The 15,255-nt window shown below is 41.8% G+C and overlaps 1 long non-coding RNA gene across 1 annotated transcript in view; it reads right to left on the reverse strand.

Moving 5' to 3' along the window:
• Positions 1–15,255, reverse strand: part of LOC103876925 — a 34,421-nt gene that overhangs the window by 3,045 nt on the left and 16,121 nt on the right. The gene's annotated exons all lie outside the window — the stretch shown is intronic.

The raw sequence follows: 15,255 nt of genomic DNA on the forward strand, positions 1-15,255 counted from the left end.
AAGCCAAGGTAGCCATTTAGAAAACTGCAGCCAGAAGCTTATGGTGACAATGAATGGTTCTGTTTTTTTGTGGGTTTTTTGTTTGTTTGTTTTTTTGGTTTTTTTTGCAGTATCACTTTTTTTATTTTAAAAAATTGAGATATAATTTCTACGCCATAAAAGTCACCATTTAAAATATACAATAGGCCAGGCACAGTGGCTCACGCCTGTAATCCCAGCACTTTGCAAGGCCGAGGCAGGTGGATCACTTGAGGTCAGGAGTTCAAGACCAGTCTGACCAATGTGGTGAAACCCCATCTCTACTAAATACAAAAATTTAGCTGGGCGTGGTGGTGTGCATCTGTAATCCCAGCTGCTAGGGAGGCTGAGGCAGGAGAAATTGCTTGAACCCAGGAGGTGGAGGTTGCAGTGAGCCGAGGTTGCACCATTGCACTCCAGCCTGGCCCATAAGAGCAAAATTCCATCTCAAAAAAAAAAAAAAGGTATACAATTCAGTGGGTTTTAGTAAAAGTTTGTGCAATCATGACAGCACTGTCTAATTCTACAGCATTTTCATTACCCCCAAAAGAAACCCTATACCTATTTGCAGCTGCTTCCCCTTCCTCCCTTTCTCCAGCCCCTGGCAACCACTAATCTACTTCCTGTCTCTGTGGATTTGCCTACTCTGGACATTTTATATCAGTAGGGCCATATATACCATGTGGACTTTTCTGACTGGCTTTTTTCACATAGCATAACATTTTCAAGGTTCGTTCATGTTGTAGCAGGAATCAGTCCTTCATTTCTTTTTGATGCTGAACAATATTCCATTACATAGATAGACCATATTTTGTTTATCCATTCATTAGTTGAGGATCATTTGGGTTATTTACACTGAACATTTTTTTAAGGAAGCCTGGTCTATGTTGTGGTCAAAATTATTATAAATGGCTAGGCACGGTGCTTCACGCCTGTAATCCCAGCACTTTGGGAGGCAGAGGCGAGTGGATCACTTGAGGCCAGGAGTTCAAGACCAACGTGGGCAACATGGCAAAACCTCATCTCTACAAAAATTATAAAAATTAGCTGGGCATGGTAGTGCATGCCTATAGTCCCAGCTACAGGAGGCTGAGGCAGGAGGATCACTTCAACCCAGGGGGCTGAGGCTGCAGTGAGCCATGATCGTGTCCCTGCACTCCAGTCAAGGCAACAGAGTGAGACCTTGTCTCAAAAGAAAATTGTTATAAGTGATATTTCCTGTTTTCTTAGTCAGTTTGGGCTGCTATAACAAAAATACCGTAGTCTGGGTAGTTTAAATAACAAACATTTATATCTGACAGTTCTGGAAGCTGGGAAGTCAAAGATGAGGGTGCCAGTATATCAGTATATCTGGTATCTAGTGAAGGCACTCTTCCTAGTTTGCAGATAGCTGTCTCCTTGTTGTATCTTCACATTGTCAGGAGAGGCAGACACACACACATACAAACTCACACAGAGTCAGTCAGTTTTTTTTTTTTCCTTTTTCTTTTTTTTGGAGACAGAGTCTTGCTCTGTTGCCCAGGCTGGTGTGCAATGGCGTGATCTTGGCTCGCTGCAACCTCCACCTCCCAGGTTCAAGCAATTCTCCTGCCTCAGCCTCCTGTGTAGCTGGGATTACAGGTACCCGCCACCATGCCCAGCTAATTTTTATATTTTTAGTAGAGTTGGGGTTTCACCATGTTGGTCAGGCTGGTCTTGAACTCCTGACCTCAGGTGATCTGCCCGCCTCAGCCTCCCAAAGTGCTGGAATTACAGGCGTGTGCCACTGGGCCCCACCCAGTCAGTTCTTATAAGGGCACTAATCCCATCATGGGAGCTCCACCTTCAGAAACTGATTATTTCCCAAAGGCCCCACCTCCTAATACTATCCCACTGGGAGTTAAAGTTTCAATATATGAATTTTTGGAGGGGACACAAACACGCAGTTCCTAACACCTGTCCCCTCTCTCCTGGCTGTAGAGCCCCCACCCCCACCCCAGGAATTGGTATACTCTGTGTCAGTGCAGTAAAGAAGGAAAGAAACCCTGTATTCTGCCTATGGATGAAACCAGCTACACAGCTTTGGATCAATCACTGCAATATTAGCCCATGTTATGAAACTTGCCCCTGGGCATTTTTCTTGCTATTCAGACAAGGTAGCTATTATCTCAAGCCTTACCCGGTGAGCTTGCTAGAATTCCCTTCCAGCCCTGTGCTCTGTGGAGAAAAACCTTCACAACCCTCCTGCTTCACAGCTTAGTGAGAGAGTAAGAACTCCCCCTCTGTGGGAGGACATTCGTCTGTTCATGAGGAATCCACCCTCATAACCCAAACATCCCACTAGGCCCAACACCATCACATTAGGGATCCAATTTCAACATACATTTTCGGGGGGACTATTAAACCCTGTCCAAACCATAGCACCATCTTATCCAGCACTTCCACTTTGGGGTAGATACCCAAAAGAATTGAAAACAGGGACTTGAAGGAATAGAGTGTACCCCCATGTTCATAGCAGCGTTATTCACAATAGCAAAAAGGAGGAAGCAGCCTGTGTCCATCGATAAATGAATGAATACACAAAATGTGGTATATAAATACAATGAAACAGTATTCAGCCTTAAAAAAAAAAAAAAATGAAATTCTGACGTATGCTGAAAAAGGGATGAACCTTGAGGACTTTATGCTGCATGAAATAGCCAGTCATAAAAGGATAAATACTGCATGATTCCACTTATACTAAGTACATAGAGTAGCCACATTCCTAGAGATCGACATTCACAGTTCTAGAATGCTGGTTGCCAGGGGCCAGGAAGTGGGGGTTGGGAGCAGCAGCGGTCGGGGAGGAGGAGGAAATGGGAATTATTGTTTAATCGGAGTTACAGTGTCAGTTTTACAAGATGTAGAGTTATGGAGAGGGATGATGGGATGATTGTAATGGTTATGCAACATTATGAATGTATCTAATACCACTGTACTGTACACTTTAAAATGGCTAAGGTGGTAAATTTTATGTTATGTGTATCTTAACACAATAAAAAATTGCAGAAAGAAGATCTTGTAGTCATCTTTTTGCCTTATTTCTAAACTATGCATAATTTTTCCTAAACAGTCTCCCCTGTGACCATAAATAATCTCTGAAGACCATTCTTGATCACATAGTAAAAAGGCTGATCTCATGCTTTTGTGCCAAGATCATTATTTGAACTTCTTGCTTAGTTGGCCATTTTCCACAGTACTTTTTTTTTTTTTTTTTTTCTTTTTTGAGACAGAGTCTTGTTCTGTTGCCCAGGCTGGAGGGCAGTGGTGAGATAGTGGCTCACTGCAACCTCTGCCTCCTGGGTTCCAGTGATTCTTGTGCCTCAACCTCCAGAGTAGATGGGATTACAGGCACCCACCACGATGCCCAGCTAATTTTTGTACTTTTAGTAGAGATGGGGTTTCACCATGTTGGCCAGACTGGTCTCAAACTCCTGGCTTCAAGTGATCCGCCCACCTCTGCCTCCCAAAGTACGGGCATTACAGGCATGAGCAACCATGCCCGGCCTCTATAGTTCTTTTGATGGAAATTAGATATAGGCATAATTTATAGCACACAGACATGATTATGATGACCAAAAATTTTTGTAAAACCATAGACTTTAAAATTTTTTTAAGTTTATTTTTTAATGAACATATAATATACATATTTTGGGGTACATGTGGTATTTTGATACCTGTGTACAATGGGTAATGATCAAATCAGGGTAATTGGGATATCTATCAAACATTTATCTTTCTGTGTGTTGGGAACATTGCAAATCCCATATAGCTATTTGGAAATACACAACAAATTATTGCTAACTATAATTTCCCTGTTGTAGTGTGGAATACTAGTACTTAACTCTCCTATCTAACTGTATTTTTGAACCCATTAATCAGAGTGCTGTGCCACACGTGAGGAGATGTTATTGTACGGATTCCATGGGAGCCATCCCATGTATTCTCTGAATCTGTTCCCTTTTTATTACATACTTCCTAACCTACTTAGTCTGATTCCTATATACAGATGCACAAGAGGTATAAATTAACATAAGCCTCCTTTTGGTTAGCAAATCTAGTGCCATAAGATGCTGAGCAACTATTGCATCCTGATGATTAACTTCTGTCTGGAGATTATGCAAAGTATTTAGGAGTGCATTTTCAACAGCCTTATCATTCCAAAGTGGTTTCTTAATTGATTTTTTAAAAATTCAATGACCTATTCTGAGGCCATGAAGCCAACATCAAGAAGTTCTTCTCCACTACTGTTTTTAGCTATATAATTGTCTCTTCCTCAAGATTCCTAAAATTCGCCAGTGTTTGTAGCCTGCAGGCTACAACCTATAAGGCTGAGAGAACCTGTAAACTAAGGAACAGGAACCACACCAGTTTCCTGGGAAGATACTGCATGTGTTAATTGTGGATATTAATTGCAGTCTTTATTCCTTAAAGTGAACTTGTCATACCTGATTAGGTAAAACTTGTTCTCAAATATTAATGGCACTCCCACTATAGCCTTGGTTGTACTAGCAGTCTGTCCATTTATTTCCTATTAAAGGAAGCACTGATTTTTTTTTTTTTTTTTTTGAGACGGAGTCTCGCTCTATCATCCATGCTGGAGTGCAGCGGCACGATGTCAGCTCACTGCAACCTCAGCCTCCCGGGTTCAAGTCATTCTCGTGCCTCAGCCTCCCGAGTAGCTGGAATTACAGGTGCCCACCACCACACTTGGCTAATTTTTGTATTTTTAATAGAGACGGGGTTTCACCATGTTGGTCAGGCTGGTCTCGAACTGCTGACCTCAGGTGATCTACCCACCTCAGCCTCCCAAAGTGCTGGGATTATAGGCTTGAGCTACTGCACTGGGCTGGAAGCACTGATTCTTACTTACTCTATGAAAATAGTTACATTGGCTGGATGTGGTGGCACGAGTTCCCCTGACAAATTCACTACTTCATAACTTATATTAACTTATATTTATATTTGTATTAACTTATATTTATATTTATATTAACTTATATTTGTCAGAGTTCCCCTGACAAATTCACTACTTCATAACTTATATTAATGTTTCTCCTAGGATATACTTCCTGAATTCTTACAGGTCAATTGAAATAAAATAAGGTTCAAAGAGTGTCTGATTCCACTTTGCACAGGTATATCCTGCTAAATTGAGAATTAAAGGTAGATCAAGAAGAATTTTTTTTTTTTTTTTTCTTTTGAGACGGAGTCTCTCACTGTGGGCCAGGCTGGAGTGCAGTGGCACAATCTCAGCTCACTGCAACCTCCGCCTTCTGGGTTCAAACGATTCTCCTGCCTCGGCCTCCCGAGTAGCTGGGACTACAGGTGTGTGCCACCACACCCGGCTAATTTTTTGTATTTTTAGTAGAGATGGGGTTTCACTGTGTTAGCCAGGATGGTCTCGATCTCCTGACCTCATGATCTGCCCGCCTTGGCCTCCCAAAGTGTTGGGATTAGAGGTATGAGCCACCATGTCCAGCCCAAGAAGAAAATTAAAACAGAATCAACATTAAAACATACCAAAGATATTCCAAAAAAATTATAATTTTTAATTAGTTCATTGGTACTATGAAATTAAATTTTGTTCTGTGTAATCTCAGGCAAGTAATCTACTTACAAAATTATCTGCTTCTGAACTAAAAGAATCCTAGAAATCCCAACTCAGTCTCTTGGTACAAGCCAACAGGCATCAGTTGTTGCGGCAATATCAATCATACTGAGAAGTCTGTTCCCGTAAGTCTATTTGTACTGTCAATGGCTGAGAGTACCTTGTGGAATCTTTTACTTGTTCTTTTAATGTTTCTTTCAGAAGACTCCATTTCTGACCTATAGCTTGCAGCAAGGGTCTTTAGAAAAAGGAAAGGGATAGCAGAGATCACCTGCCGATGACAAAATTAAATGACTCCGGTTAATTTATTACAGTAACCAACAATACCAGAATGAAGCAGAATAGAATTCTCTATTGGGGTGTAATGCATAAGTATTTCACAATGATTCTGGGGTAAAATATATCATGATCTTTGAAGCTATTGACAAATCTCAAGGTCCTTCTAATCCACCTACTAAACGGTGTGTTACAATTGCTATTGATTGGGAAGAGTATTTTAAACAGAAAATAGTTGGCCAGGTGTGGTGGCTCTCACCTGTAATCCCAATACTTTGGAAGGCCAAGGCAGGAGGACAGCTTGAGACCAAGAGTTTGAGGCTACAGTGAGCTAGGCTGGCACCACTGCACTCCAGTCTGTGTGACAGAGTGAGACCCTGTCTCAAAAAAAGAGAAGGGGCTGGGCATCGTGGCTCACTCCTATAATCCCAGCACTTTGGGAGGCCAAGGTGGGTGGATCACTTGAGGTCAGGAGTTCGAGACCAGCCTGTTCACCAATATGGTGAAACCCCATCTCTACTAAAAATACAAAAATTAGTCAGGTGTGGTGATGCGCGCCTGTAATACCAGCTGCTTGGAAGGCTGAGGAAAGAGATCACTTGAACACAGGAGGCAGAGGTTGCACTGAGCCAAGATCTCGCCACTGCACTCCAGCCACGGTGACAGAGCAAGACTCTGTCTCAGAAAAAAAAAAAAAAAAAAAAGAAAAAGTAAAAGAAATGCTTAGTTTGGCTAGCTGATTAACAAGAATAAGAAAGCAAATTAAAAAAAAAAAAACGTTTTAATAGAGATGGTGTTTCACCATGTTGGCCAGGTTGGTCTCAAACTCCTGACCTCAAGTGACCTGCTTGCCTCAGCCTCCCAAAGTGCTGGAATTTCAGGGGTAAGCCACCACACCCAGCCAACAATGCAATATTTTAAAATAAACATAGGAGAAGGTAACATCATCATCATCATAACAATGTAATATAGCTCTTTTAGATGTGAAAAACATTTGTTGATTGTTTCAAAAGCACTAAAAATTAACAGGTTCTGAAGAAAAATATTCAGTTGACATAAGGCATCTCTGCTATCTTGGCAGATTACACAAAAGGTAAATAGCTTTTTACTACCTTTGGTGAAAAACAGAGTAAAAACTTCAAGACCAATTTTGAAACAGGCATCTTCTCTTCTTCATCACACATACTTTATTTATTCATTTTAATATTTATACGTATGGCCGGGCGCGATGGCTCACGCCTGTAATCCCAGCACTTTGGGAGGCCGAGGCAGGCGGATCACCAGGTCAGGAGATCGAGACCATCCTGGCTAACACGGTGAAACCCCATCTCTACAAAAAATACAAAAAAATTAGCCGGGCGTGGTGGTGGGCGCCTGTAGTCCCAGCTACTAGGGAGGCTGAGGCAGGAGAATGGCGTGAACCCGGGAGGCGGAGCTTGCAGTGAGTTGAGATCACACCACTGCACTCCAGCCTGGGTGACAGAGCGAGACTCCGTCTCAAACAACAACAACAACAAATTTATATGTATATATATTTAAACATATAATTATGTATATTGCTGTGCAGGAATGACAACAGAATTTTTAAAAAACAAATAATTCTGCATAAAGTTATATGATAATATTAAGATTTTCCATTTAGCTTTAAAAGATAATTAATCTTATATTACAAGACAAAGTAGATATTTTACTGAATATACCTCTTTTTTATTTTATTTATTTAGGAACCTCTGGAAGATTTATTTGCCTCTTTATTGGCACTTTTTTAAAAAAGAGTAAAAAGTATGCGTGCTGACACAGTAATTTTTTCTGCCTCTCTGTGAATTTTTGTTTTTAAAAAGGTATTCGATGTAACCAAAGAGCTCTCATTAACTAATGGAATACTCTATTATATTAGCCTAATATCTTAAAGTGGTTTGAGGATCTTGAAAATTATGCTTAAGTTTTGATTACAAAACAACACAATCACTGCTGATATTCAAAGTTTGCCAGAGAGATGACAATTAGACATTTTCCATGGATGTTGAAAGTGAAGTAATAGGCCGGGCGTGGTGGCTCATCCCAGCACTTTGGGAGGCCGAGGCAGGCGGATCACCAGGTCAGGAGATCGAGACCATCCTGGCTAACATGGTGAAACCCCGTCTCTACTAAAAATATAAAAAATTAGCCGGGCGTGGTGGTATGTGGCCTGTAGTACCAGCTACTCTGCAGGATGAGGCAGGAGAATCGCTTGAACCTGGGAGGCGGAGGTTGCAGTGAGCCAAGATTTCGTCACTGCACTCCAACCTGGGCGACAGAGTGAGACTCCATCTTAAAAACAAACAAACAAAATTTCATAGTAGTTTTCCTTAGCATATTTTTATGACTGGGTATTGATTATATTTTCTTCTGTTTTGTATTCTTATTGCTCTGACGTTTGACGCTTTGATCCTAAAGAGACGGCTCCTCCCAGGGCTTGCTAATGTTTAACATACAAATGTTTAATATACAAACCAATCAACCCAGAGCCCACACCCAAATCATCTCCTTTTTCAAACTCTCACACATCAGGCCAATATTCTCCCCACTCTAAATCACTCCAAAGCCAGGCACCGAACAACAAAGGAACACCCCTATAGCCTAGAGCCCCCTGAAATTATTCAAACTATCCATTCCTAAACTTTCTCAGTGTACCTACCCTGCCTGGCTCATTCCTTCCTGTGAAAACTCCAGTAAAGCTTCTGGGCCACGCTCCCCACTTCTGCCTCCTGACCAGACTGGGTGCATCCCCATGCCTCTCTGTGTAGCATGCCAAGTGTCTTTAGGCATCTGTGAGGGCAAACTTCTTTCTTCATGATAATCATTTCTCTGCATGTCTTACCATACCTGATTAAAACAAATTCTGAGTGTATTTTTAGAACAGACTGCTAATTATTAATGTTAGCTTGGTACTGGCCAGGCACGGTGGCTCACGCTTGGAATCCCACCACTTTGGGAGGCCAAGGCAGATGGATCACTTTAGATCAGGATTGAGTGTCAACTTGATTTGATTGAAGGATGCAGTGTTGATCCTGGGTGTGTCTGTGAGGGCGTTGCCAAAGGAGATTAACATTTGAGTCAGTGGGCTGGGGTAGGCAGGCCCACCCTTAACCGGGTGGGTGCCATCTAATCAGCAGCCAGTGAATATAAAGCAGGCAGAAAAACGTGAAGAGACGAGACAGGCCTAGCCTCCCAGCCTACATCTTTCTCCCATGCTGGAGGCTTTCTGCCCTCGAACATCAGACTTCAAGCTCTTCAGTTTTGGGACTTGGACTGGTTCTCCTTGCTCCTCAGCTTGCAGATAGCCTATTGTGGGACCTTGTGTGTATAATATGTGTGTGTGTGTGTGTGTGTGTGTCTCTCTCTCTCTATATATATATATTCTCTCTCTATATATATATATCTCCTATTAATTCTGTCCCTCTAAGGGAACCCTGACTAAATACAATGGTAAAACCCTGTCTCTACTAAAAATACAAAAACTGGTTGGGCATGGTGGTGTGCACCTGTAATCCCAGCTACTCAGGAGGTTGAGGCAGGAGAATTGCTTGAACCCAGGCGGTGGAGGTTGCAGTGAGTCGAGATCGCACCACTGCACTCCAGCCTGGGGACAGAGCAAAACTGTGTCTCAAAAAAAAAAAAATACTTTTTTGTATATATTTTATATATATATATATGTATATCTTTTATATATATATATATATATAAAAAATCTTGATACCTATTTGCATTTCCTTTCCTTCTCCTGAGATCCCTATAATGAATAAAAGTGACAGATTCCTACAATCTGTGGAAGGGGATCAGAATATGCCACCCCAAAATATACTAGTTTGGCATTAGGATGATCTTCAGCTGACGGCAATTAAGAACCAGCAGGCTCAGGAAGAACTCTCTGCCCTCCCCCTTTCTTTCTGAAAGCAGAGCATACGGTTCCCTTTTGTAAAAGTAACAGAAATTCTCGTTTGTAAGAGTGTCTCCCTCTCTTCCATACCAGGAAGAGAAGACTATTAATCACCTGGCGTGACTCTTCTCACTTCAGTCTGCACCCGACTTGAGTCTGCATAACAAACCTTACTAAAAAATTCTTATCTACAATTAGTTCCCCCATATATTTACCTTCCCAAAATTTGTTTCCACTGGGAGCCCAAGCCCTTTTCCTTTACGTAGTTACTTCTCCACAATTTATTGCCCATTATTAAAATAACATATAGGCCCTGGGTCTAACCACTTCTTTGGGTTTTCACTTGTTTTCTGTGTAATTCTTGCACATAAAATTAAAAACGTTCATTAAGTTTGCAAGTCTTTTTTCTCCTGTTAATCTGCCTTTTGTCAGTTGAATCCATAGGCTTCAGTCACAGAACACAAAAGAATAGAGAAAAAGTTTTGCCTCACCTACACTATTAACCAAGCTTCTCTGCAAAGAAGGCAACCACAAGTATGCAGGGCTACAGTTGCAAGCAGATCCCCCTAAGTGGCCAGTTACTTTTCTTCTGTGGGGAGAGCAAAGGCTTTTCTTATTTACAGCTGCACAAACAAGAACCATAAGCTTCAGTGCTACAGCTTCATCCATGGGTCCTGTGCAAACGTAGATACCAACACTGTGCCTTTAGGAAAACTCAAAAAAAAAAAAAAACCAAACAAACAAAAATAAATATCTGCAGGTATATGACTCTGAGAGTACAAAACTGGACAGAGGCTGTGGGTCACTACTTTCTCCCTACCCACTCCAAAGATGTTTCCAGGTTCCATCCCATAGAATTCCTTCAACAAAGAAATAACCACAGAAACCTGCAGGCCCGTGTCTCTACATCACCCTTTGAGGCTTTCACAGACTTCCCAGCACAAACAGTGGAAGACCAGCTCCTTTTCCAGGCTTCTAGCCTTTAAACTGGAAGACAGTCAACCTCCAATCTTGTCTACCAGGTCTTTTTTCTGGACAACACTTCTGGCACCCAGACCAGGCCTTTCAGACTCTCCTCTGAAACACAATAACTAGGTCCTAGCAGTTTCTGACAGGCAAACACACATGATTTACAGAACCATAATTTCAAAAAACAAACAAAATGTAGAAGCAGAAACAAGAAGTAAGAGTTTTGAGTTCCTAAGAAATGAGAAAATACTACCAGATAATTTAGAAACATTCAGATGTTAAAACTGTTCATAGTGGTGTGGTGTGGTGACTCATGTCTGTAATCCCAGCCCTCTGAGAGACTGAGGCAGGAGAATCTCTTGAGCCTAGGAGTTCAAGACCAGCCTGGGAAACATAGCAAGGTTTCACGTAATAAATAAAAGTAAAAATAAGGCAGGGCATAATGGCTCACACCTGTAATCCCAACACTTTGGGAGGCTGAGGCAGGTGGATCATGTGAAGCCAGGAGTTTGAGACCAACCTGGTCTGGTCAACATGATGAAACCCTATCTCTACTAAAAATACAAAAATTAGCCGAGTGTGGTGGCGCACACCTGTAATCCCAGCTACTCAGGGGGCTGAGGCAGGAGAATTGCTTGAACCCAAGAGGTGGAGGTTGCAGTGAGCTGAGATTGTGCCACTGCACTCTAGCCTGGGCGACAGAGGAAGACTCTATCTCAAAAAAAAAAAGTAAAAATAATACAATTAGCTGCGTGTAATGGCACATGCCTGTAGTCCCAGCTGCTCAGGAAGCTGAGTCCAAGTTCGAGGCTGCAGTGAGCCACAGTGGAACCACTGCACTTTAGCCTGGGAGACGGAGCAAGGCCTTGTCTCTGGGGAGCAGGGGGCGGGGCCGGGAAGAGTATTCATAGGCTTTGAGTTAAAAATTCCATTTCTAAAAGCTTATTCTACTGTTGGGGCTCACAAAGTGATACCCCAAAGTATGGTGCTTTGGTATGCTGAATACTTTGAACTGAAGGGCATTGAAAGGGCCTCAGAAGCAAAGCCTCTTTCTGACTGTGAAAGTTGCAGATACCAGGAAGAAATCACTTTTGTCAGACCCAGACAAAATAAGGCCAGGAAGGCATGAAGAAGTGGGGGCTTATGCTTCCATGTCTGAGATAAGAACTGTTTCCAAGGACTTCCTGAAAATCCCACAAGAAATCTTTTCATGTCCTTCTCACATCTCCTGCTTTGCACAGCTTGTACTTTTCACATGGATTCATATATTTCTATGACAAGGTTTATTACTAGACATTCATTAGGGCTGCAGTAATTCAGAAAAGGTGCTCTCAAAAGGACACTTACCCAGTAATAACATCTCCACCAATGAATGGGCAACAACTCTTTGAGCCTCTGAAACCAATGAACTCTGCTTTTAAGCATCTTATGGGAACCTCTCCCTTTGTGCCAATAAAGGCTTCCCTTTACCCTTCCCTCACCTGATGCATCTGTAGCTTGCCATTCCGTGCACCCAGGTTATAATTCTCATTTCTCATTCCTGAATAAACTCAACATACTTTGAGATATTTTTCTCCAGTGTCTTTCTTTAGGTTGACATGACATTCTCCTACCCTTCTTTCTCCTGCTTCTCTTCCTCCCCCAAGGCAGGCCATAGAAACTAGATTCCCTCTTCCACAAGGTGGGTAATAGAAACCAGCTCCCCTCTTCCCCAACACCAGCCGTAACACCGAGAAATATTAATCCTATCTTCCCCCATCTTTCCAAGTAAGAACTGAACATAAAGAAATTCTCTGACCTACATTGTCTGAAAGTAGATCATAAGACTTTGATTCCAGCAGGGGTGCTAACCTCTACCCATGAGGAAGAAATTGTCAGGCCTCTGAGCCCAAGCCAAGCCATCGCATCCCCTGTGACTTGCACGTATATGCCCACATGGCCTGAAGTAAATGAAGAATCACAAAAGAAGTGCAAATGCCCTGCCCCACCTTAACTGATGACATTCCACCACAAAAGAAGTGAAAATGCCGGTCCTTGTCTTAAATGATGACATTATCTTGTGAAATTCCTTTTCCTGGCTCATCCTGGCTCAAAAAGCTCCCCCACTGAGCACCTTGTGACCCCCACTCCTGCCCGCCAGAGAACCCCCCTTTGACTGTAATTTTCCTTTACCTACCCAAATCCTATAAAACGACCCCACCCTTATCTCCCTTCGCTGACTCTTTTTGAACTCAGCCCGTCTGCACCCAAGTGATTAAAAAGCTTTATTGCTCACACAAAGCCTGTTTGGTGGTCTCTTCACATGGCCGCGCATGACAGAAATGTCATACAGGGAGGCCAAGAAGAGTCTAGACAGGCCCTGCTAAATCTCCTTACTTGGTCAATTACTATTAGATTGTTCCCTTTCTGTGCAATCACATTTCTATATGACTGTCCATTTTTCATCAAATTTAAGCATAGAAATGGACAGTTTTCCCTCGGGTCTTCTTTGAGTCTTCACTTCTGAAATCCATCAGGTCAGGTATAACTTTGATTAAATAAGTGTGTTATGTTTTCTCTTGTTAACCCATCTTTTGTTATTGAAGTTCTGATTATGACCTTTATGATGGCAGAGAAATGGTATCACACCTTTTCACTCCTATTGTTCAGAGGTATTTGAAGATGCATGTTCCCCAAAATCATAGCCAAAAATATTTACGTTGGCCCCTTGATCACAATGAACTGGAATAATCTAAAGAATTCACTAAAGATGTATAGTAGAAGTCAAATAAACCTCAGCTTTATCTTCACTCCACTCTACCAACTGTGTACCCTGAACTCCTACCTTTTATTTCCAGGTTTGCAAAATTAGGACTAACAATGCCCAAGGCTGGATTGCACAATAGACAGACATGTTTAGGCACCAGTAAAGCAAGGACACCAGAAAATGGCTTTTGAAAAAGTTTGATGTTGGATAGAAAAAAAAACCAAAACACCAAAATAGTCATAATTGTCAGAGGTGTTTGAACCAGAGTGACTCCATCTTGAATAGGGACTGGGTAAAATATGGGTAAGATCTTTTGGGCTGCATTCCCAGTAAGTTAGGCAATCCTAGCTGATAAAACAGGTTGTGGTAAAGAAGCCGGCCACATTCCACGAAAACCAAGATGGTGACAAAAGTGACCTCTGGTCATTATACACTCACTGCTCATTATACACTAATTATAATGCATTAGCATGCTAAAAGTCACGCCCATCAGCACCACGACAGTTTACATATGCCATGGCAACATCAGGAAGTTACCCTATATGGTCTAAAAGCAGGTGGAGCCCTCAGTTCCACGAATTGTTCATCTCTTTCTTGGAAAATTCATGAATAATCCACGCTTTGTTTAGCATATAATCAACAAATAACCATAAAAATAGCCAACCAGCAGCCCTTGGGACTGCTCTGCCTATGGAGCAGTCATTCTTTTGCTTCTTTGTTTCTCTAATACACTTGCTTTCACTTTATGGATTTGCCTCGAATTCTTTCTTGCACAAAATCCAAGAATCTTCTCTTGGGGTCTGGCTCAGGATCCCTTTCCAGTAACATCTTGAGAAACTTACATTTTCTTATATTTATTTTATGTATTTTGTGTTTTTAGTTTATGAACAGGAGGTTGACCTTGTGGGGAAGAAAATTTTTTCCTCTACTCTTAGGTTTTGTAATTGGGAGCCTAAAATTAAACTGACAAAAAACAGATTCACAAGACAAAAGATGAATTTTTAATCATGTACAGGCATTTACAAAGAAATGCAACTCAAAGGGGTGGATAAACTTTAGGGCTTTATACCACCTTAATAGGTGACGCGGAGTGGGATAAGAATACTTACTAGGAAAATAAATGACTTCTTAGACAAGGGGAGGAGAAAGAGCATTTATGGAAAAACAAATGACTTTGAGGAAAGATAAATGGGCCCTTAGGAGAACAGATGGGAGATATGACAGTTTTCTGATAATGTCTCTTTGGGTGTGCTGCCAAATTCTCTCTCAAGATTAGAGTTGTTCCCAGGGAGGGGATTTATGACAACTGAGTTCTTTAGAGTTCTTTTGGGAGCCTCTGCTTTTAGGAAGATAAGGGACTTCAGGACCTCAAATGCTTTCAGCTCACAATAATTTTTATGCTACAATGGCTTATTCTGGATCCCTTCAATTGTCTCAAATCAGGGCCTCCAAAGTTCTTAATAATGATGACTGCTCTTTGTCTGTGGCTGGATGTTACAGGGATAGGCCACTTGAGAATTTGGGAAGGAGGGAACTAAGATTGCTCTAGCTGGGTACGGTGGCTCACGCCTGTAACCCCAGCACTTTGGGGGGCCGAGGTGGGCGGATCACGAGGTCAGGAGATCGAGATCATCCTGGGTAACATGGTGAAACCCCATCTCTACTAAAAATACCAAAAATTAGCCGGGCGTTGTGGCA

This window comes from Papio anubis, chromosome 14, assembly GCF_008728515.1.
Source record: "Papio anubis isolate 15944 chromosome 14, Panubis1.0, whole genome shotgun sequence".
Lineage (NCBI taxonomy): Eukaryota > Metazoa > Chordata > Mammalia > Primates > Cercopithecidae > Papio > Papio anubis.